Raw genomic sequence first — 24,792 nt, forward strand, 5'->3', positions numbered from 1 at the left:
GCATCACCACTGGCGCTGCAGGGCAGGCTCTGGGAAGGCCCAGACTGGACTCAGCAACAGACATGAACTGGATTCAGGAACAAACACCAGCCACAGAAGAAGAGACCAAGACCCTCGTGATCCCTCAGCTTTAAACTGAGAATGATGTGTATGGGATGGAAAAAAAAAAAGTCACAGAATCAACCAGGTTGGAAGAGACCTCTGGGATCATCGAGTCCAACCGTTGCCCTTATACCACCCTGTCAACTAGACCATGGCACTAAGTGCCATGTCCAGTCTTTTCTTAAACACATCCAGAGATGGTGACTCCACCACCTCCCTGGGCAGCCCATTCCAATGTCTAATAACCCTTTCTGAAAAGAAATTCTTCCTGATGTCCAACCTGAACCTCCCCTGGCGAAGCTTGAGGCTGTGTCCTCTTGTCCTATCGCTAGTTGCCCGGGAGAAGAGGCCAACTCCCACTTCACTACAACCTCCCTTCAGGTAGTTGTAGACTGCAATAAGGTCACCTCTGAGCCTCCTCTTCTCCAGGCTAAACAACCCCAGCTCCCTCAGCTGTTCCTCGTAGGTCAGACCCTCCAGACCCTTCACCAGTTTGGTCGCCCTCCTCTGGACTCGCTCCAACACCTCAACATCTTTCTTGAAGTGCGGGGCCCAGAACTGGACACAGTACTCAAGGTGCGGCCTCACCAGTGCCGAGTACAGAGGGACGATCACTTCCCTAGACCAGCTGGCTACACTATTCCTAATAGAGGCCAGGATGCCATTGGCCATCTTGGCCACCTGGGCACACTTCTGGCTCATGTTTAGCCGGCTGTCAATCAGCACCCCCAGGTCTCTTTCTGCCAGGCCGCTCTCTAACCACTCTTCCCCCAGCCTGTAGCGCTGCATGGGGTTGTTGTGGCCGAAGTGTAAGACCCGGCACTTGTTCTTGTTGAACCTCATGCTGTTGGTCTCGGCCTATCTAACCCGTCCAGATCCCTCTGTAGGGCCTTCCTACTCTCCAGCAGATCGACACTGCCACCCAGCTTGGTATCATCTGCAAATTTGCTGAGGGTGCATTCAATCCCTACATCTAGATCATCTATAAAGATATTGAACAGCACCGGCCCCAAAACCGAGCCCTGGGGAACACCGCTAGTGACCGGCCACCAGTTGGACTTTGCCCCATTCACCACTACTCTCTGGGCTCGGCCATCCAGCCAGTTTTTAACCCATTTAAGAGTCCACCCATCCAAGACCCGGGCAGCCAGTTTGTCTAGGAGGATGCTGTGGGAGACAGTGTCGAATGCCTTACTGAAGTCTAGATAGACTACATCCACAGCCCTGCCCTCATCTACTAAGCGGGTCACTTGGTCATAGAAGGTGATCAGGTTGGTCAAGCAGGACCTGCCTTTCATGAATCCATGTTGGCTGGCCCCGACTGTCCTGCATGTGCTGTGTAATGGCACTCAGGATGATCTGTTCCATCACCTTGCCTGGCACCGAGGTCAGGCTGACAGGCCTATAGCTCCCTGGATCATCCTTCCGACCCTTCTTGTAGATGGGCGTTACATTTGCTAATTTCCAGTCAGCTGGAACTTCTCCAGTTAACCAGGACTGCCGGTACATAATCGAGAGTGGTTTGGCAAGTTCATCTGCCAGTTCCTTCATTACTCTGGGGTGAATCCCATCCGGGCCCATAGCCTTGTAGGTGTCCAACTGGCACAGCAGGTCACTAACCGTCTCCTCCTGGATCCTGGGAGGTTCACACAGCCCCCCCCGTCCCTAACTTCAGGCTCTGGGGGCCGAGTCTCCTGAGGACAACCGGTCTTGACATTAAAGACAGGAGAAGGCAAAGAAGGCATTGAGCACCTCTGCCTTTTCCTCATCCCCTGACACTACACTACCCTCCTCATTCAGCAAGTGGTGGAGGCTCTCCTTGACCCTCCTTTTGCTGTTGATGTATTTGTAGAAGCTTTTTTTATTATCTTTGACTGTAGCAGCCAAATCAAGCTCTAATTGAGCCTTGGCCCTTCTAATCTTCTCTCTACACGACCTGGCCACATCCCTTTAGACCTCCCAAGTTACCCAACCCTTCTTCCAGAGCAAGTAGGCTCTCTTTTTTTTCCTTAAGTTCTAGCCTAAGTTCTCTGTTTAACCAGGCCCGTCTTTTTCCCCGACGGCTTGTCTTCCTACACACCGGGACAGCCTGCTCCTGAATATTTAGCAATTCCTTTTTAAAGCACGTCCAGCCTTCCTGGACTCCTTTGCCCTTCAGGACCGACTCCCAAGGGACTCGGTCCACCAACCTCTTAAACAGGCTAAAGTCAGCCCACCGGAAATCTAAGGCAGAAGTTCTGTTCTTGCCCCTCCTTACTTCCCCCACTATCAAAAACTCTAACATTTCGTGGTCACTATTCCGAAGACGGCCACCGACCCTCACATCTCCCACTAGTCCTTCTCTGTTCACAAACAACAGGTCAAGCAGGGCCCCTCCTCTAGTGGGCTCATTTACCACTTGCATGAGGAAGTTGTCCTCCACACATTCGAGGAATCTCCTAGATTGCTTCCTCTCTGCCATGTTGTATTTCCAGCAGACATCCAGCAAGTTGAAGTCACCCACGAGTACAAGGGCCGGCGACCGGGCAGCTTCTGACAGCCGCTTGTAAAACGCCTCGTCCGCCTGCTCATCCTGGTTGGGTGGTCTATAACAGACTCCCACCGTAATGTCCGCCCTGCCGACCTTCCCCCTGACCTTTACCCATAGACATTCAACCTTGTCATCCTCACCATCTTCCTCAATTTCAACACAGTCCAAGCACTCCCTAACATACAACGCTACCCCACCGCCTCTCCTGCTTCGCCTGTCCCTCTTAAAGAGCTTATAGCCATCCATAGCAGCACTCCAGTCATGAGAGTCATCCCACCACGTTTCTGTGATGGCAACCACATCATAACCTTCCTGCTGTACAGTGGCTTCTAGCTCTTCCTGTTTGTTGCCCATACTACATGCATTGGTGTAAAGGCACTTCAGCTGGGCTAGCGGCCTTGCCCCCAATGCAGGCCTGTCACCCCTAGGTTCATTTGCAGTTGCCCTGATCTTATCCCCCCTCCCCCATCAAACCTAGTTTAAAGACCTCTTGATCAGCCCTGCCAACTTCTGGGCCATAACCCTTTTTCCCTTCTGACTCAGCTGTTCCCCATCCGGCATAAGCAGGCCCGGTGCCATGAAAGCCACCCCGTGGTCAAAGAACCCAAAATCCCACCTACGGCACCAGTCTCTTAGCCACGTATTAATCTGTTGTATTTTCATAGTCCTTTCCCTATTCTCACCTAACACCAAAAGAACTGAAGAGAATATAACCTGTGCACCTACCCCCTTTACCGAACACCCCAGGGCCCTGAAGTCCCTTTTGATTGCCCTGGGACTTCTCCCTTCAACCTCATCCCTGCCCACCTGGAATACTAATAGTGGGTAGTAGTCAGAGGGCCTCACCAGTTCAGGAAGCCTCCTGACAACATCCCTTACCCAAGCCCCAGAGAGGCAGCAGACTTCCCTGTGAGTTGGGTCTGGCCTGCATATGGGGCCCTCCATTCCCCTTAGCAGGGAGTCGCCTATAACAATTACTTTTCTTTTCTCCTTTTTGGAGCTGGAACACCTCGTTGGTCAATTTTGGGTCCCCTGTCCTGTCTGTTCCTCCCTGGAGATGCTACTCTTCTACAGCTCTTCACTTGTAGTTAATGAGGAATTTAGCAGTGACCTTGGTTCCTCTAGGAATAAGTCTACGCAATTGCCTTTCTGCATACCATTCCTACCAGTACCATAGTAATAATGATAAACTTTGAGTGTTATCAGTCCTAGAAGCAGACACTGTCTGCAAAGCATGCAGTTAGTTTCAGAAAGTGCAGTTACTTCGAAGCAGCTTAGCTGAAAGGAAAAATCACTGAAAGGAAAATTGGTTCTGTTTTAGTCCAAACCAGGACACACATGCACTTGCCTCTGAAGCAAAATCCAATTTTAATTGCAACTCAGTTTAACATACAGCATGTTAAGAGTAATAAAATTACCTTTCCCCATACTGTATATTCCAGAGGTGTTAACACACTGACATATAGCCAAACAGGTGAATGGTATTGTAATATATACTCTATTTACTTCTTTCAAAACTTTTCTATGCATAGTATTGGCATCTGCTAATGCTACTGATATCAATGAAACTCCAGGGGTCAGGGAGCACAGAAAGAAATTTTAGAGAAGAAAGTCCTGTTTAAGACTTGGAAAATAACTAACTGAAAATAAAGCCATGTGGCAGAAAGAATGAGCTGGCTTTTCCTTCTTTGAAAGATACCATTACCAAAGCCCAAGACAGATCTAGGAATACCTACTGTTTATCATTTAAAAGCTTTGAAGTCTATTAAAATAACTAAATCTTTGCATGTAAGTTACCAATTCTCAGAGACAATTTCATTATCCAAAAATCATCAGCTCAGTTTCAGTATGCACAACCTAATTATTTGTATTATTTTGGACCAGATCCCTTTAAGTCTACCCAGCAGTGTTCTCAAACAGCTAAATGGGAATTCTGCTCCAGAAGAGGAATTTACAATATTTTCATAGAATACTTTGCCTAATTCAGGCACTAAATATTTCCCAACCCCTTACTGTATTTATAAAAATCCAGTTTGAGACCAAACAAAATTAAGGCATAACCCTGTTTGTTGTCGGTTTTTTTTTTTACTCCCATACTTGTCTCCCTTATCTACAAAACAGTGTTAAACAGAAGCTCTCAGCAGATTGTCCGCGTTTTTGAAAAACAAAGGACATCCCACAAACATTTACTTCATAAAAATCAGAAGTATTACAACAGGAAATGCAAGAAGTTGTGGTTTTTTGATAGCTTGATCATAAATGGGACAGTTTTATGTGCCTTCTGAAGCAGTACCTTTCTCTCCAGAGGCCTTTCACCACTTTATATACCTAAAGAAATTGATATTTCATAACTAGTCATCGCATACGCACAGTACTAACTACCTCAGACTCTAGGCACAGTGAGTAGGTTGGATAATGTGTTGAAGTCTCTCTCTGTTGCCAGGCACTATGCTTGGTATTACTCACAAATGTGAATTATAGTGTTGACAACTTAAGATATTTGTCTTCAGAACTTTGTTTACTAATACAAAATGCAAGTTTTACACATTTATTTACATCAAGCTGCATCTTAGAAAAAAGCTGCATTAACAATTTTCATTAACAGAAAACACAAAGACATTTCATAATTGTTTTACCTAGATGCAAACTTCATCTTTATACAGAACTTGATAACGTATTTTACCTGTTGCTACAACTGAAAGATCACCTCCTTTCTTCAACTTTATTTTTAAAAAAAGTTGTTAAACATGTTCTCTTGCTTCTCATTTCCTTGGAAGTTGTGAAGTAAAGTTTCTTTCATCTCTCACTACCACACACAGACTGCTTATTGTTCCCTCTGAGCCTTATCCTTGTGACTAGGATCATATATACCCAGTCATACTCATGACCTATCATCAGCATTCATGTCAATGTTTTGACTATGTAATGCTGTACTCCTACTTTGTAGGTCAGGATTCTCTGAGAAACATTGCATATTATTTCTCCATACAGATGATCTCTAACTACCATATTAAAAAGGCTATCAGAAAAAGATGTTTCCTGAGGATCAAAAGAAACTAAAGCACCACCTTTCTCATGCAGATAGAGAACAGAGAAAAGGAACACTGCTACTGTTTTGAAAGCATCATCCAGAAAACATGTATACAACTTGTCTTAGATACTAATCCTAGAGAAATAAATTGAAAAATTCTGTACTGAGTATAGAGAACGAGAAATTAAATTTTTCTTTTAAGATTTTTCCATTATACTAATGTACTAAGTTTTCACTCTTTTTTTCTTCTTTCAGAAGGCTACACTATAAGTTCCCAAATTTCAGATCTTTCCATAAACAATAAAAAGACCTGTCTTTCATAGGGTTAATTAGTTACAGAAAAGTCCTGTAACAATCTGAATAAGAAAAGCAGAGAAATGCATGCTGTTTAGTTATTTCACATACAAGTCAGATTCACAGAATGCTATCATTGCTCTTTAAATCCATTATTATGTAATGCTCCCTGTTTGCAGCTTTGTCTGGAAGCACTATACTCCAGGGCATCTCCCACCCTTTCTTCACTTGAATTTTTTCCATCTCCATGCAGTGAATAAGAAAAGCTGTCTCCCAAACAGTTATGATTTAGCCATTTGTGTCTGATCATTAATATCACACACACCTGTATTCCCACTGTATTCAGTGCCGGTGTAGCCTCACCTTGAGCACTGTGTGCAGTTCTGGGCCCCACCATTGCAGAAGGATGTGAAGGTCCTTGAATGCATCCAGAGGAGGGCAACAAAGCTGGTGAAAGGGCTGGAAGGCATGTCCTATGAGGAGCAGCTAAGGACTTTGGGCTTGTCTAGTTTGGAGAAAAGGAGACTGAGGGGTGACCTCATTGCTCTCTACAGCTTCCTGAGGAGGGGAAGTGGAGAGGGAGGTGCTGGTCTCTTCTCCCTGGTATCCAGTGACAGAATGCATGAGAATGGTTCAAAGCAGTGCCAGGGGAGGTTTAGACTGGACATCAGGAAGCATTTCTTTACCAAGAGGGTGGTCAAACACTGGAACAGGCTTCCTAGAGAGGTGGTCGATCCCCCAAGCCTGTCAGTGTTTAAGAGGCATTTGCACAATGCCCTTAATAACATGCTTTAACTTGGTCAGCCCTGAATTGGTTAGGCAGTTGGACTAGATGATCGTTGTAGGTCCCTTCCAACTGAAATAGTCTACTGTCTATAGATATCTTGCTGCCACTTAAAGAAATGAATATTCAAAAAGAATCACTTCCCTCCTCACATCAGTTAGTTCTAGTAAGGTGTCATAGACCAATTTGCAATTAGCTATATGCATTCTGAAAACAGTAAAAGAACAACAGGAGTTTGTATAGCAATCCAGTAAACTTCACCATCCTTTTACCCATTATTCTATCTCAGCTATATAATGAACCCCATCTGACACTAACTTTGTATTACATTAACTATAGTTTCCTCATCCTCTAACTAAGAGCAGCACAGTAGCCTTGTATTGCTTTGTTTCCTCTACTGCAGCCCTTTTCAAGCATGGAAGTAGTTTACTGTATCTGTGCTGTATCACTTAATTACCACTTCTTAATCAAACCACACCTTGTTTTATTTCCCTCCTAACCAGCTGCATATTACATTTCCAGCCTCCTTTATGTTTTTTTTCCACCTCCCTATAATATTATGGCAAAGTAAGAAACAAGGCCACAAAAAGGGTGGATGTGCACAAAAATTTGAAAAACTTTTTTTTAAAAGATATGAGCAAGAAAGCTGTTATTTGTCTATACCACACACTGAATGAGTTCAGTGATCAGATAAACTGAACTTGAAAGTCAGCTCTCTGTTTATTTGACTCCACAGATGCATGCATTTGTCTACCCACTCACTCCAAACCTCTAGCAAAGTAAAGGCCTATTCAGCTTTTTGGTAAACCCATAAACACACTTTCTAATCCATCTTTAATTCAGTTGCGGTAATCTCTTAATTTCATTGAAGGTCGAGCATCTGTAGTGCTGAACATCTTCCATATAAAAACCTGTGTCCAGCATAGCTCAGGGATTCTCTGGGAAAGTTCGTTCCCCCCCCAATAAAAACTTTTCCTAGAGACCTTTATTAATACAGCTCTTTCCTCTCTACTACATCTGGACCATAAAGTAGAAAGATGAAATGGTTAGAGAAAGACCAAGAAACTGATTTTTTTTTTTTTCCCCTCAATGTTTCCCAGAGACTGCCAGGCTCTGGATCTGCTCAGTCTCCACTAGAATCATCTTTTCTAATCAAATAATTTCATCTTAGAATATTGTCCTTCAGCTGCTCAGAGACTGAATCAGTCACTCAGCAGAAGAAACTGAGCACATGCCTAGAATATCTACAGTGGCCTGAGTTACAGGACAAAGCCATATTTTGCTTATTAATATTTAACATCAGACATAAGTTACAATATTCACATATATACATGACAAATGAATGACTGCACATGCAAATGGATGATCAGATTCAGTTCCTTGGTAAGTTGAGGTTGAAAGAAGTCACTGCTAAAGAAAAAAATAAATGCATGCATGCAAACCGATTGTTTGAGCTTTATAGGAAACCTATGAGCATCCCAAAACTCTACACTGCTTTAGAAAGATTATCAAGAAAAAGGTAATCATTCCACCGAAATGACAGAGCTTCCATTTGTCAGTCTTCGCTTTGTTTGAACAAAAAATTTATTTCTTCCTTCCTATTTCTTCCTTTAATCCTTCAATAACTGCAACTCCTTGCAACAGGTACAACACGACTTTTTTGCCTCATTCTTCACCAGCAAGTGCTCTAGCCTCACCACCCAAGTCACAGAAGGCAGAGAGGCAGGGACTGGAAGGATGAAGAACCACCCACTGTAGGAGAAGATCAGGTTCGAGACCATCTAAGGAACCTGAAGGTGCACAAGTCCATGGAACCTGATGAGGTGCATCCACAGGTCCTGAGGGAACTGGTGGATGAAGGTGCTAAGCTGCTATCCATCATTTTTGAGAAGTCGTGGCAGTCTGGTGAAGTTCCCACTGACTAGAAAAGGGGAAACATAACCCCCGTTTTCAAGAAGGGAAAAAAGGAAGACCCGGGGAACTACAGGCCAGTCAGTCTCACCTCTGTGCCTGGCAAGACCATGGAGCAGATCCTCCTGGAAACAATGCTAATGCACGTGGAAAACGGAGAGGTGATTTGTGACAGCCAACATGGCTTCACCAAGGGCAAATCATGCCTGACAAATTTGGTGGCCTTCTATGACAGGGTTACAGTGATGGTGGAGAGGGGAAGAGCAACCGATGTCATCTACCTGGACTTGTACAAAGCATTTGACACTGTCCCGCATGACATCCTTGTCTCTAAATTGGAGAGACATGGACTTGATGGATAGACCACTCGGTGGATAAAGAATTGGCTGGATGGTCGCACTCAAAGAGTTACAGTCAACGGCTCGATGTCCAAGTGGAGACCAGTGACAAGTGGTGTTCCTCAGGGGTCGGTATTGGGACCAGTCCTGTTTAACATCTTTGTTGGCGACATGGACAGTGGGATTGAGTGCACCCTCAGCAAGTTTGCCGACAACACCAAGCTGCGCGGTGCGGTTGACACGCTGGAGGGAAGGGGATGCCATCCAGAGGGACCTTGACAGGCTTGAGAGCTGGGCCTGCACAAACCGCATGAAGTTCAACAAGGCCAAGTGCAAGGTCCTGCATGTGGGTCAGGGCAATCCCAAGCACATATACAGGCTGGGCGGAGAATGGATTGAGAGCAGCCCTGAGGAGAAGGACTTGGGGGTTATGGTTGATGAGAAGCTCAACATGAGCCGGCAATGTGTGCTTGGAGCCCAGAAGGCCAACCGTATCCTGGGCTGCATCAAAAGAAACGTGGCCAGCAGGTCAAGGGAGGTGATTCTGCCCCTCTACTCCCCTCTCATGAGACCCCACCTGGAATACTGTGTCCAGCTCTGGGGGCCCCAACATAAGAAGGACATGGAGCTGTTGGAGCAAGTCCAGAGGAGGGCCACAAAGATGATCAGAGGGCTGGAGCACCTCTCCTATGAAGAGAGGCTGAGAGAGTTGGGGCTGTTCAGCCTGGAGAAGAGAAGGCTCCAGGGAGACCTTCTAGCAGCCTTCCAGTACTTGAAGGGGGCCTACAGGAAAGCAGGAGAGGGGCTTTTTACAAGGGCAAGTAGTGACAGGACGAGGGGTAACGGTTTTAAACTGAAAGAGGGTAGATTTAGATGAGATATTAGGAAGAAATTCTTTACTGTGAGGGTAGTGAGACACTGGAACAGGTTATCCAGAGAAGTTGTGGATGCCCCCTCCCTGGCAGTGTTTAAGGCCAGATTGGATGAGGCTTTGAGCAACCTGGTCTAGTGGAAAGGTGTCCCTGCCTGTGGCAGGGGGGCTGGAACGAGATGATCTTTAAGGTCCCTTCCAACACAAACCATTCTATGATTCTATATGTACACATAAAAAGTTGCAATGACTATAATCAAGTCTCACACTACAAAGATTCAGCTGATTGCTTGTTAAAGTCAGGAAAGAAAGTCCTCCAGCTCTTCTCTCAGGACCAGTACAGAATTTGCTTCATCATTAGTCATCTTCTGTGATAATAGAGATGAGCCAGTGCAGGATTGCACTCCTAGAGAATGGACTGGTGCTCCCAGGGAGTACAAAGCACCCTCACAGATTCAGAATAGACTCAGAATTGTTAAGGTTGGAAAAGACCTAAAAAGATCATCAAGTCCAATCATCAAACCAATGCCACCATGCCCACTAAAGCATGTCCTGAAGCGCCACATCTAGACGTTTTTTGAACGCCTCCAGGGATGGTGACTCCATCACCTCCCTGGGCAGCCTATTCCAATGCCTAATGACTCTTTCAGTGAAGAAATTCTTCCTAAGATCCAGCCTGAACCTCCCCTGGCGTAACTTGAGGCCATTTCCTCTCATCCTATTGCTGGTTACCCGGGAGAAGAGACCGACCCCCACCTCACCACAACCTCCTATCAGGTAGTTGTAGAGGGCGATAAGGTCTCCCCTCAGCCTCCTCTTCTGCAAACCAAACAACACCAGTTCCCTCAGCCGCTCCTCATAAGACTTGTGTTCCAGACCCTTCATCAGCTTTGTTGCCCTTCTTTGGACACGCTCCAGCACCTCAATGTCTGTCTTGTAGTGAGGGGCCCAGAACTGAACACAGTATTCGAGGTGCGGCCTCACCAGTGCTGAGTACAGGGGAACAATCACTTCCCTCGTCCTGCTGGCCACACTATTCCTGATCAAACACTCCTCCTGGAGCCACAGAGCAACAGAAGCAGCAGAGAGATTTCCAGGGAAGAAGCACTACTTGCTCTGCCTGTGCTTAGCACCTTCCTTGGATATCTTTTTTTTAGCCACTGTCCATACTGAGTTCTGGGCTAGGCTGACTAGGTTTGGACTGAGATGACTGTCCTGATTCACAAGGCTCAAGTGAAAGTGGCACCCAGAGAGTACCATGCCAAGAGACAGTCTTGGCATCCAGGTTTAACTATGAGGGCCGCTTTGAAATCCCACTCACAGGCCACAGGGATATTGCACTTATATCTATGGATTCAAGCCTCGAGTTACATGCACGCACAAGAAGCAGTGCTTAAGTATTGTGCTTCCCACCCTGCCGCTGCAGCCGCTCCCCAACACCCCTGCTCACCACTCTCCTCCCAGCAGTGTCCACAAGCGGCTTCTCAGGACTTTCGGTGCCTGCCTGCATGCGCAGAAGAAAGGAGCTGGCCATTGGGCTCTGTAGGCTGCCCGAGGACTGCTCCCTACCATGAGAAGTCTTGTCAGAGGACTACCCCATCTTCGACAACACCCCGCTTGAAACACTGCTGACACATGCCAGTTCACAGCACCACAATATTCCAGGTGGGGTAAACTCGGGAAGGGAATGGGCTTGAGGCAATACCTATGTGGCTATTGAAGTTAACTCTACAGCAAAAAAATATACTTTATCTTAAAGGTTATAGTGACCATGTGCTGAGGGTTGGTTGCTCAGAGCGATTCAATAAAACAACTTGCTAGAAAAAAACCTGCTTACAGTAACTTACAGCTATACCACCACCACAGACTTGTGCAAAATGTAAAAGGAACAAAAAACACGGATTGCAAAACCTTGTCATTGCAAAATCCAGGGATTTTTCCCAATAAAGGGCAAACTGGCATGCAGATAAATTCAGAACATGTCCAGTGACATTTGATATTTTTTTACAGTATGAGAAAGAGCGCTGCACCACAACTGAGTAATGTACTGCTGTGCACAGAGGCTCTTGTTCAAGTGCATGGTGTCACTCCAATACTAAACATAACTCTTCATGTTCTAGTTTGTCTCAACCAAAATCTATTACAAACTTACATAGGGCAAAATGAATATGGGGGGGAAAAAAGAGAAATGATGGGGGTCTGTATCCTGACAAAGTTTTGATTAAATTATCATTTGAAACTGTGCAAGCTATCGAACCTTACCTGACATATTACAGTTGTTTTGTTGTTAGTGCTACATAAGAGAGAATTCCACCATCTAAGGTGTTACCTGCTGGTAACTGAAATTCATTTTGGCAAATCCTTGCTCAGATGAGTGTACAAAAGTAGAGTTTTTAAAATATTCTGGCAATACAGATCGAGTAAATAAACAGAAATAATTGATAAATGATTAAAAGAGGCTGAAGGGGTTTAATATATCTATTCACCAAGAATATAGGCTGTAAAAACAAAATAAAACTTCATGAAACATGCACTAAAAATTTTTCTGTCACATAACAACTGTCTAACCATTGCTCCTTTCCCCCCTGTACTTCACCTCTTGTGCTGTTCTTTATGAGCAGTCATCACAACAGCCCTGTGAAACAGACCATAAAAGCAGCATAATTTTGTGAGCAGAGGAGGAAATGGGGGTCTATGGGCTTGTTTGCAGAGTACCAAGACTTCAAGAAGGCAATGCTAAGAAAAGATCCCTAGCTGGGCACCCTCTACATGGCTAACTTGTTCTGATAGCCTGAGCTGTCCCTTTTTGCAGATGTCTAGTGGTCTATCCCATGACTGGAGTGTTGCAATGGAGGGATACAAGCTTTTTAGGAAAGACAGGATAGGAAGATGAGGAGCGGGAGTTGTCCTTTGTGAGACAACAGCTGGTATGCACTGAGCTCTGCCTAGGGATGGATGAGAAGCCACTTGATAGCTTATGGGTAAGGATTAAAGAGCAGACCAATATGGGTGATGTTATAGTGGGTGTCTGCTATGGGACTGCCTGGGCATCAGTCAGCGGGTGGTGTGCAATTGCATTGTGCATCACTTGTCTTCCTTGGGTTTTATTTCTTATATCAACCTACAAGTTGAACTTCGCCCCCCCCCCTTCTCTTCCCCATCCCACTGCGGGGAAGGGGAGGAGTGAGCAAGTAGCTGTGTGGTACTTAGTTACCAGCTGAGATTAAACCACAACACAAACTCACAACCCTGGATTTGAGGAGAGCAGACTTTGGCCTCTCCAAGGATTTGCTTGGAAGAGTCCCATGGGATAAGGCCCTGGAGGGAAGAGGGGGCCCAAGAAAGCTGGTTAAGGATCACCTCCTCCAAGCTCAAGAGCAGTCCATCCCAATGAATATGAATTTAGGCAAAAATGCCAGGAGGCCCTGGCATTTTGAACTTGTTTGATCAAACTATTTTGCTCCATTTTCAGAAGGTATATCTTGTTTCACAGTTGAATAAGTCTTACCCTATTCCAAGGGATATTCTACATACGCAAAGCAATGGAGATAACTTGCCAATAGAAGTGTCAATTGACACTGCTACAGTTAAAAATTATGCTAATATTCTCTTTTCAGATAGTTCAAGTCAGCAAGGAAGGGATTGCATTATTAAATAAATCAAAAATACAGCATTTTTTTATTCTAGAAGGGGTTTTTTTAAATGCAAAAAATGTTTCTGTATTTCAAGCAGTCTAACAGCAGTTATTATTCAAATAAAAGCTGTTATTCAACATTATTGGAAGAAACCTTGATCATTAAAGTATCTATTAGAATAACAAGTCACATGACTGATTCTTATACAACATGAACATAACCTGTTCAAATTCTTATACCATAGCCCTCAGAAAAGCTTAATTCCTAGAATAATGAAATTATTACAGTCCAGGACAGTACTCTTATTATGTCCAAATAAAATTTCTTTTTTTTTTTTTTTTAAAGTTAGGAACTATGAGTCTTTTCTCTGAACTACTGAATTCCAAGTCAACTAAGTGGGGATCACCACAGCAAATTTATTTCCCAAGACATTGTTCATATGCTCTCACACATGTCCAAACAAGGAAAGGTACATTAGTGTTAACTACACAATATGGACTTCCTAGAATTTGCATTTAATATGCAAGTAGTTTATATATTAAAAAAAGTACAAAATATCCATGGAAAAAGATTATCCAATTCTGCAACACAGAACTCACATATGTGAACAGAGTCATTTCAATATATAGTCCTCTTATAATAGCATATACTCACACAGCTTGTAAAGGAGCAGGAGTAAGTTTGGCCTTTGGGTCTACCTTGATGAAGGAATAACTAAAACCCCCAAAACCAAGAAACCACTGACATAAGTACAGATATTCACTCCCCTGAACACTTTTCAATACAGCTTGTTCTGCAGCATACTCCTTTGTTTCTGTTAATTACAGCATATAACTACTCCTTTAAGCATTAACAGATTTCCTTATATTCTACTCCAAATCCAAGTACAACTCGCATGAAAGGTAACATTATTCATATCAAACAGCACAAGGTTGGCAAATCAATCTGTTCTCCGAGAGCAGATAACAGCTGCAAGATAAGACATTGTGAGCAAGAACTTTACACCCACAGTGCAGTAACAGCTACTTTTAACAGATAGGAGAACCATAGTTATAATTGTTATATTATAAAAAACTATCAATTATCCTAAACAGAGAAGACTGCAAATTTATTATGAAGACTAGTTATGAAAAACCTCATAAAAACCACAAACAAGAAATCTTCTTTACAACAAAATATCTCTGCTCACTATGTGCCATATTTCCTTGTTTTTATTAATACCCTAAAGTTTTGTGGAAATAAATACAATACAAAGCCATTTTACATAAAGCTACTAAGATAGACAGACTCCCTAGTAATAGTTCTCATGTAGTAACAATTTGTTTCTATGACTCAAGATTACTATTTCTCCAAGGATAACAGAAGTAGCAATATGGATTGAGATCTGTGCAGGTATATACACCAGAATATGAAGTCTGTGACCAAACAGGTTTCTACTAAAGCTATAGGGATATGTTTAATATTACAGTACTTCTGATTTTCACCACCATGCTTGAACCTCAGTTCTTGTTTACATAACCAGAGAGCCTCAGTCCACAACATATTTATTTCCTCTAATACTTATCTTCCCATATTCCCAAAAATCAGTTGAGAAAGGCACTCTTGTATAGCAAAAAAAGAAATGCGTAAGTGAAGAGACAAACCAAAACAAGAGGAATCCAGTTCAATCTAATAGCTGTAAATCCCATCCTGACACACTTACTCAGGCATTCAAATAATTTTATTTGATAAAAGTCTTCCCACTACCTAAACAGCAAGTTTGCAATACAAATGCAAACTCCAGTAGAGCCTGTGACAAAAGAAATTTGGGGGGGGGGGGGGGGCAGGGTGCTTAAGGGAAATGCTTGTTATTGATCCATTTAATTTAATTTACAGTATAACTAAAAAAGCTGAAAAATCTTACTCCAAGAAATAGCAGCCAAACATGAAGTCATAAAACTCTTTATATGACCAACTTAGCTTAAAGGGGGGAGCTGACAAAAACATGTGCAAGGTAACTAAGTTCCTATATAAAATTTAAACACACCAAGCTCTCATGTATATTTTATTTATATAAATGACCAAGAAAAACATTGCTTAGTTTAAACACTCTGAACTGCTGTTCTTCCACTTAAAGGGCATCAGCTATGTGGGATCACCACAGCAGGGATTTTGGAGAGGGAAAAAAAGCTCATGTGACCCCAAGAACCTTTTCCATTAATAAAGGGATAGTCAACTCACAATTTATGCTTTCATGATTTCTTTGCATTCCTGTCATACAACAATGAGAAGTTCTTGTTTCCTTCCAGTTCGCCCCACACACCAGTTACTACAAAAAGGCCAATCGACTAACAGCCAAATTCAGTTTTGTGAAACTCGGCACCTTTCGGAATCTATTTGAAGGAAGCAACACTCATAGCATTAACTGCACAAATAAAGATTTTATTGATCTCTGCTTTCCAGAAAGTGTGCAACTTTCACACAATTCAATCACGTGAACTAAGCCTTGAGTGATGTTTTATTGTGCCACTGGCATTCTACTACAGGATAAGAATAAAGAGTTCATATCTTAAGAAAAAAAACTCACAGCATTAACAGTATTGTTGTCCTATTTCACATAAACCTAAATTCTTTTTAAGCTGAATTATCAAGTCCACCTAAATAAGGTCTATTCTTCTATTAGAGATTAACAGTTCTATCAGTTTGAGATTAAAATGCATCCCTAAAAAAAAAAATAGCATTATACTTATGAACAATACTTCAAAATGCTATTTAGCCTCAAACTGTAGTGTTTTAGCTTACTGTTTCAATAGGAGTCAAACTATTCGTGCTCTAATACAACTATATTAACTAGTTCAAAAAGATGTTCTTGTATACTTAATTTTACTACTCACCTTCTGAAAATCCACATGACAAAGGCAAAAATAATCTCTAGTCTCAAAGTGTTCATACTTTTGAAAACTTCTTACTTCCACTAGCAATAATTAAAACAATCATCCTCTAATGAAGACAAACATACTCATGGAACCCTATTAATCTTTGACTGTTGAGTCAAATTAGCATAGACTAGCTTTGTGACTATATCCAGCAAATAGTATCAGAGGTACTATTATAGTAGCACATGCAGATAAGACAAAACAAGTATTGTTCTTTAAATTTTCCATCTGCCTACCTCTCCCATAAGCTTTAACAGAAATTAGCACTCCCACTCAATATAGGCCTCTGACATTGAGTGAATGCTTATTGCCTAGTGGCTTCATCCTCCAGCTACACCTGATGCAAGCTTTCAACTAAAACTGAATGATTACCATCCAACAATCAAAATAGAATTCTACAACAGCACAGCATCAGTTGCTATTGAAGTCACTATCACAGGTTTTTAACACTATTTTAGCAAACTGGTATTTATAGTCATAATCCAAATTAGGACCAAAAAAACAGCAGTGTGGGGTATTAAATAGCAGAACACTAGAAGTCAAGTATGTGAATCAGGGGTCAAAACTAAGTTTATACAGTGCTTTTGCTTTCCTATTATTGGTAATAAATGAAGATAATATGAATTCAAACAGCAAACTACTAGAAGATCCATTTAAAGATCAGTTACAACTACCAGATTGCCATTTCCAAGCTGAGTCCTCCTACATTCATTTAGTAAGGTCAGGTTGCTTTTTTTAAACCTACAATAGAGGCTTCATTAAAAGCTAAATTCAGGTGCGTCACAGGATTTTATTTTACCATTCAAAATCCTGATATCCTCATTAAAATGACTTGCCAAGTTGTTTAGCTATCTAATTTCAGTCCATTCATTCATTATTCATCGTCATACAAGCTACTAGAAATACACTGTGAAAACACAGTAGTTTGAAACAGAAAAGAGACATAGCTTTCTACTGCCCAAATTAAATTGGGACAACTCGAAGGAGAATGGCGAGGCCTCCGTTTCAGATGGCGTGAGAGAGTTTTCTGGAATTCATTAATTTCTACTATATAATGCTATGAAAAATTCTATAACATAGTGGTGAAAAACAGTAACTTGCACACTATACTAAACCAACTGTATGCTCTCACATGCCAGTCATGATACTTCATAACAACTTGCTAACGTAAAGTATTTCAAAAAACACGTTAACATCTGCATGAAAAATTCTATTGTTACTGAGCTTCCTGAAACAAACAGGACAAGTTATATAATATATATATATTATATTTTATATATATATATAAAAAATATAAAACAATCCAAACTATTTTGGTTTTATTCAAAGTAAGAATTTTCAGAGTCTAGCCAAAAAAAAGTTAGCCAGATCTAGTTTTCCTCCACTTGATCATTATAGAATTTAAAAAAAAGTTTTATTTAGTATTGATATGATTGTGGAAGGATACAACTCCCTCACACAAAAGATTAAGTAGATATAAGAAGGCTCTAGAAGTCTTTACAAAAGTAAAAAAGTATATACACATGCATATGTGTATATATATATTAAAAAAAATATCTTTTGAAAGCATCCACAAGGTACTGTAAGTGCAAGATACAGGAGTTCACTTGGACTAACAACTATTAGTTTAGTACTGGTACTGACCAAAACAGTATCTAAAGTTCTGTGCACCTGGTAGCACAGCACATCCTTGAGGGTGTTAGTTTGATATTCTAAGGAAACTTTGTTATCTTAGTTACTTGACAAGCACTATATATAACAGATATCTATGTATCAAAACTTCATGTATGTGAGCATGTATTTCATTACATTTGCTAAGACACATTCTCATGCTCCATAGTGTTTGCTACTGCACTGTTCACAGAATCACAGAATATTAGGGATTGGAAGGGACCTCGAAAGATCATCTAGTCCAATCCCCCTGCCGGAGCAGGATTGCCTAGACCATATCACACAGGAACGCGTCCAGGCGGGTTTTGAATGTCTCCAGAGAAGGAGACTCCACAACCTCTCTGGGCAGCCTGTTCCAGTGTTCAGTCACCCTCACCGTAAAGAAGTTTTTCCTCATATTTAAGTGGAACCTCCTGTGCTCCAGCTTGCACCCATTGCCCCTTGTCCTGTCAAGAGATGTCACTGAGAAGAGCCTGGCTCCATCCTCATGACACTTTCCCTTTACATATTTATAAACATTAATGAGGTCACCCCTCAGTCTCCTCTTCTCTAAGCTAAAGAGACCCAGCTCCCTCAGCCTCTCCTCATAAGGGAGATGTTCCACCCCCTTAACCATCTTCGTGGCTCTGCGCTGGACTCTCTCTAGCAGTTCCCTGTCCTTCTTGAACTGAGGGGCCCAGAACTGGACACAATATTCCAGATGCGGCCTCACCAGGGCAGAGTAGAGGGGGAGGAGAACCTCTCTCCACCTGCTAACCACACCCCTTCTAATACACCCCAGAATGCCATTGGCCTTCTTGGCCACAAGGGCACATTGCTGGCTCATGGTCATCCTGCTGTCCACTAGGACCCCCAGGTCCCTTTCCCCTACGCTGCTCTCCAACAGCTCTGTCCCCAACTTGTACTGGTACATGGGGTTGTTCTTGCCCAGATGCAGGACTCTACACTTGCCCTTGTTATATTTCATTAAATTTCTCCCCGCCCAACTCTCCAGCCTGTCTAGGTCTCTCTGAATGGCTGCGCAGCCTTCCGGTGCGTCAGCCACTCCTCCCAGTTTGGTGTCATCAGCGAACTTGCTGACAGCGCACTCTAATCCCTCATCCAAGTCATTAATGAATATATTGAATAGAACTGGTCCCAGAACCGACCCTTGCGGAACTCCGCTAGACACAGGCCTCCAACTGGACTCTGTCCCGCTGACCACTACTCTCTGGCTTCTTTCCTTCAGCCAGTTCACAATCCACCTCACTACCCGATCATCCAGACCACACTTCCTCAGTTTAGCTGCGAGGATGCTGTGGGAGACCGTGTCAAACGCTTTACTGAAATCGAGATAGACCACATCCACAGCTTTACCATCATCTGTCCACCGGGTTATGTCCTCATAAAAGGCTATCAAGTTGGTTGAGCAAGACTTCCCGTTGGTGAAGCCATGCTGAGTGCCCCTAATGATCCCCCTATCCTTGATGTGCCTAGAGACAGCACCAAGAACAAGTTGCTCCATCACCTTTCCGGGGATAGAGGTAAGGCTGACCGGTCTATAGTTACCCGGGTCCTCCTTCCTGCCCTTTTTGAAGACTGGAGTGACATTCGCTTTCCTCCAGTCCTCAGGCACCTCTCCCGTTGCCCACGACTTAGCAAAGATGATGGAGAGTGGCCTAGCAATGACTTCCGCCAGCTCCCTCAGCACCCGCGGGTGCATCCCATCAGGGCCCATGGATTTATGGATGTCCAGGTTGCTTAATTGGTCCCTGACCCAGTCCTCATCTACCAAGACAGATTCCTCCTCTATCCTGACTTCTTCTGGGGCCTCAGGGGTCCGGGGCTCCTCAGGACAGCCTCCAGCAGTATAGACAGAGGCAAAGAAGGCATTCAGTAACTCCGCCTTCTTTTTATCCTCTGTCTCCAGGGCCCCCACCTCATTCATCAGTGGGCCTACATTGCCTCTAGTGTTGGCTTTACCTGCAATGTATTTGAAGAAGCCCTTTCTGTTGTCCTTGACCTCTCTTGCAAGGTTTAATTCCAAGGAGGCCTTAGCTTTCCTAGTTGCCTCCCTACATCCTCTGACAACAGACTTATATTCCTCCCAAGTGGCCAGCCCCTCCTTCCACGATCTGTACACCCTCTTCTTCCACTTGAGTTTGCCCAGCAGTTCCCTGTTTAACCATGCAGGTCTCCTGGTACCCTTCCTTGACTTCCTACCTGTTGGGATGCTCTGATCTTGAGCTCGGAAGAAGCAGTCCTTGAATGCTAACCAACTATCTTGGGCCCCCTTACCTTCTAGTACCCTGTCCCATGGGATTTCCCCTAGCAATTGCTTGAAAAGGCCAAAGTTGGCCCTCCTGAAGTCCAGGGTTGTGATTCTGCTAGCTATTCTGTTCCTGCCACATGAGATCCTGAACTCTACCATCTCATGGTCACTACAACCAAGGCTGCCCTCAACCTTCACCTCTTCAACCAGACCCTCCTTGTTAGTGAGGATCAGATCCAGCAGCGCTCCTCTCCTAGTTGGCTCATCCACCATTTGCATCAGAAAGTTATCATCAATGCACTGGAGGAACCTCCTGGACTGGGGATGGCTGGCTGAGTAGGCCTCCCAGCAAATATCAGGGTAGTTGAAATCCCCCACAACAACCAGGCCCTGTAATTGCGAGACTGCTCTCAGCTGCCTGTAGAAGGCCTCATCACCCTCCTCATCCTGATCAGGTGGCCTGTAATAGACACCCACAACAGTATCACCCCTGCCAGCCTGCCCCTTAATTCGCACCCACAAACTCTCAACTTGCTCCTGATCTGCCTCTGGACAGAACTCAATACATTCTAGCTGCTCACTCACATAAAGAGCAACTCCACCACCTCTCCTTAGCGGCCTGTCTTTCCTGAACAGGACATAGCCATCCATGACCACATTCCAGTCATGCGAGGCGTCCCACCAAGTCTCAGTAATTGCCACTAGATCATAGCCCCCCGACCGAACACGGATTTCTAACTCCTCCTGCTTATTCCCCATGCTGCGTGCATTGGTGTACAGGCATTTCAGGGAGCGAGCTGGGCACACCGAAAAAATTTATTATTTATTCAGAAATAAATAAAAAAAAAAATCATCATCATCTATGCCACCATTTGCATTTCCTGAGTTTAGTTCACCCCCCCACCATTATACCACTAAGTATAAATACTTTTTACTAAGTAACCCATTTATATTTTGGAACATAAAACATTCAAGGAAAGTACTTGTAATTGCAAAGTCCTTTTCATTGAGCAGAAATAGTCTATAAATAGCCTTCATCACAACAAGGAAGTTGAAGCATTACAACAACCTCCTGACGTTCACTTTAATAAGACTAATATTTCTTGAGTGCTTAGAATTGGATGAAAACATTTGGCATACAATTTTTGTCAAACAGTTTAGAAATAAGATTACAGCATCTGAAAACAATAGGAGAAAAAGTTCTGTTTGTCATTTCAATTAGTGACAATCTTAATCAACCCTTACAGGAGTTCTAACTTACCAAAGCATTATTTCTAGTAGTGATATTGTCACCGAAATCAGAAGTAAGACTCCTTAACGCCGGGTTTTAGCATTAACGAGCAGGCATTACTTTATTCGGCTGAGGGACATGGGGGATTGCTCCACCTAACATGTCCACCAAGTCACAAAAGCACACTCATTATATACATTATAGAAAAATGAATATTCACATAATTCCCAAGAAAAGCCCACCTATTGCAAGAAACCTTATGCATGTGTCCTCATTTAGCCTGCACCCAGGGCTAAACATTAAACAGTTTTTCTATCGCCCAATGTCCCTTCCCCAAATGAGAAAGGAAATTGGGAAAAGGAGGGAGACTTGTAGGTTGAAGTTAACCAGATTTAAAGAAATGAAGAAATCAATATAAACGACAACACAAAAGAGACAAAACTATACTTATCTACAGAGCACCAGCAAGTTGCTCCAGGAATTACAGTCATTGGAAGTGAGGCAGAAGGGAGAAGATGCAAGGAGAACAGAAAGAACCCCACCTCTACCCAGTAAGCCCTCCCTTTTATAGTGAGCTTGATGTTAATGATATAGAATACACCTGTGGGCCAGCCAGGGTCAGTGGCCCAGAATTTAACTGCTAAGGGCCTTGATCACCATGGCTGTCCACAAACTGAAACAAAATCCCAATGAAACCAAGACAATATGCTAATACATTATGTAATGTCTTTGCGCATGCATACTAAATTGGGGAAGGGGTCTTGGGTGGGCTCTGGTGGTCGTAATCACCCAATAGTTATGCTGTCCACTGTATGACCCCACTTCTGTGCAAGCATGGTTGAGGCCTTTCTGTTGACACATGCAGGTGGCTCCGAGGAGAAGATACTGTTCTGGTTCTTAGAGGATTTATCTCTACTCCTGGTGTCAGAGCTATGAATCAAGTCATTTTAGACACTACAAAGATGTTGTTCACAGTCTTGTTTATCTTTGGCCCTTCTTTGTAATCAGCGAGGAATTTAACAGAGACCTTGGATTCTCTAAGAATAAGTGCAAACAAGAGTCAGTGATAGATATAACTTTAAGTTATCAGTCCCAGAAGCAGACACTGTCTGCAAAACATGCAGTTATTTTCAGAATGTAGTTATTTTAGCTGAAAGGAAAATTACTGAAAGGAAGGTTGATTCTGTCTAAAGGTTACACAGAGTAGGCCTTTTAGGGCCTGCTCTGAGGCCTACTTTTACTAAACCCTCTGATATCAATATCAATTCGGACATAACCTCCTGAAGCAAAGCTTTCAAAGATGTGCTTCTCCACTGGTACACAGAAGTCTTCTCTTATTGATTAGTAGTTGGTAGAGCCAACACATGAAATCAAAATTTCTGCAGAAATTTTATTTTTAGAAAAGTTAAAAGTTTTTGTCACAGTTTTACCAGTTACCTGTCTTCCCAGTTTTACAAGCCACTACTATCACAGAGGTCATTATTATTATTATTGGGTGCAACAAACAAGTCAGTTATGTAGTTTAATACACTTGCATCTTCACTCCTCCCTTCCCCTGTAGCTCCACAATGAAACTGACTTTTATAGAATTCTGAATTATTCTGCTTTACATTCAATCACTTCTGAAGCTATAAATGGCACTTGGAGCAAGAATGACTTCATAAACTGAGGGTGTAGTCAGACATACCTGCACAGATCCACCCCTCATTATAAGAGGTTAGAGAGAAAACATAACAGAAGAAATAACCCCTACTAGAGAGCTCTGAAGTCAAAGACTAATCTAACAGTTACAGAAAGGTTTTACAGGTTAAGGACTTGAAATATAAATATCTTTTCACAGAAGAAAGAAGATAGTTTGTGTGCCTTACTACTATTGCCTTTGTATTCTAGCAGTATCTTAGCTATCAAATATCTGCAAACTTTTGGTCCGATTTTAAAGTATAAAAGCATCAAATAAAGTCAACTCACATTTTACAGCTAAAAAGCTAGCAATAGCTTTATTACTTAACACCTACAAGATCAGACTCCTACTGCATGAGGGGCAGCGCCCACAGGAGACAGCCCCTATCCCAGAGCAGTGACAATCTAGTCAGATCACAGAAAAACAGAAGGCAAGGGACAGGAGCAGGCAACTTCAGGAAGCACGCATGTCTTTCCCAGACTGATGCCTAGTTCAAATCCATCCTTCCCCCGTCCTGCCTCGCAGTTCAGCATCCCCAAGGCCACTACCGCGGAGACGAGTTCGCTCCTCCATTTTCTGAAGGGGCCATTTAGCGAAGAACTACTGTGCTGTCAGCCAGTGCACCCGGGAAGGACAGTCATAGTGTAAGTCCGAAACGACAGCCGGCCGAAGCGGAGACAGGGACGGCGGGGGGGGCGGGGGTGTGTGTGAAGTGGGCTACCACTGGCGGGTACTGCCCGGGAAAAGGGAAGGGGAATGACTGCTGCCCGGGGAAGCGGGCGGTGCCCATCAGGGGCCAGCTCTTCCACCGACGGGTACTCACCTGCCTGCCGCACTCTCCCACCCCGTAGCTGCTGCAGCAGCAGCAGCAGCAGCAGCAGCAGCGCCGCCGCCACGATTCCTCCGACTCCTCCCACCGCCACAGACCCACAAAGACAAAGGCGGCGCCCCTCAGAGAGCGTGAAGCAGCAGTCGGAGGGCCCGGGCGCGCATAAGGAGCAGGGGCCCAGCAGCCACCCCTCTTCCTTATCGGTGAGGGCTGGTCCCTGACCCGTCTCCCCAGCTCCTCATCCCTCCAACAGGCTCTAGTCAGCCCCGGCTGCCTCACCAGCTTCTACAGAGGCTCAACCCCTCCCCATCAGTAGCATCCCTCAGACACACCCGAGCCAAGACCCACAAACCCAACACCCCAGACACACCCCTCACTCACTTCCTCGGACTGATGTCCCCACCACCATCTTGCCCACGATGCGCGCGCAGGCGCAACCGAGGGAACCACAGCTTCTGCAGCGGAGGCGCGCATGCGCGAGGGCCTTAACTCCTCTGCTCCCTTCTCTTGGCACACACCTGCTGTGAGGGGTGGGCCGCTGCGGAGGTGGGGTGAAGGGTGTGGCAGGGTGGCCGTTCCCCGCCACCAGCCGTTTTCGTGGCTCCTGGCTGTGGCGTGGGGCTGGAGCAGGTGCTGAGTGCGGCGAGCTCCTTTTCTCACAGGGAGACCTGGAGATATGCAGGCTGGGCTGGGCTGGGCTGGGCTGTGCTGGCAGGAC

At 43.9% G+C, this 24,792-nt stretch overlaps 1 protein-coding gene across 2 annotated transcripts in view; it reads right to left on the reverse strand.

Moving 5' to 3' along the window:
* Nucleotides 1-24,493, reverse strand: part of LOC137675690 (adenomatous polyposis coli protein-like) — a 256,623-nt gene extending 232,130 nt beyond the window's left edge. For both annotated transcript variants that reach the window (XM_068421865.1, XM_068421864.1), the window contains exon 1: nt 24,456-24,493. The gene's annotated coding sequence lies outside the window, so the exon portion shown is untranslated. The remainder of the gene's footprint in view (nt 1-24,455) is intronic.
* Nucleotides 24,494-24,792: the final 299 nt, after the last annotated feature.

This window comes from Nyctibius grandis, chromosome W (assembly GCF_013368605.1).
Source record: "Nyctibius grandis isolate bNycGra1 chromosome W, bNycGra1.pri, whole genome shotgun sequence".
NCBI classification, from domain to species: domain Eukaryota; kingdom Metazoa; phylum Chordata; class Aves; order Nyctibiiformes; family Nyctibiidae; genus Nyctibius; species Nyctibius grandis.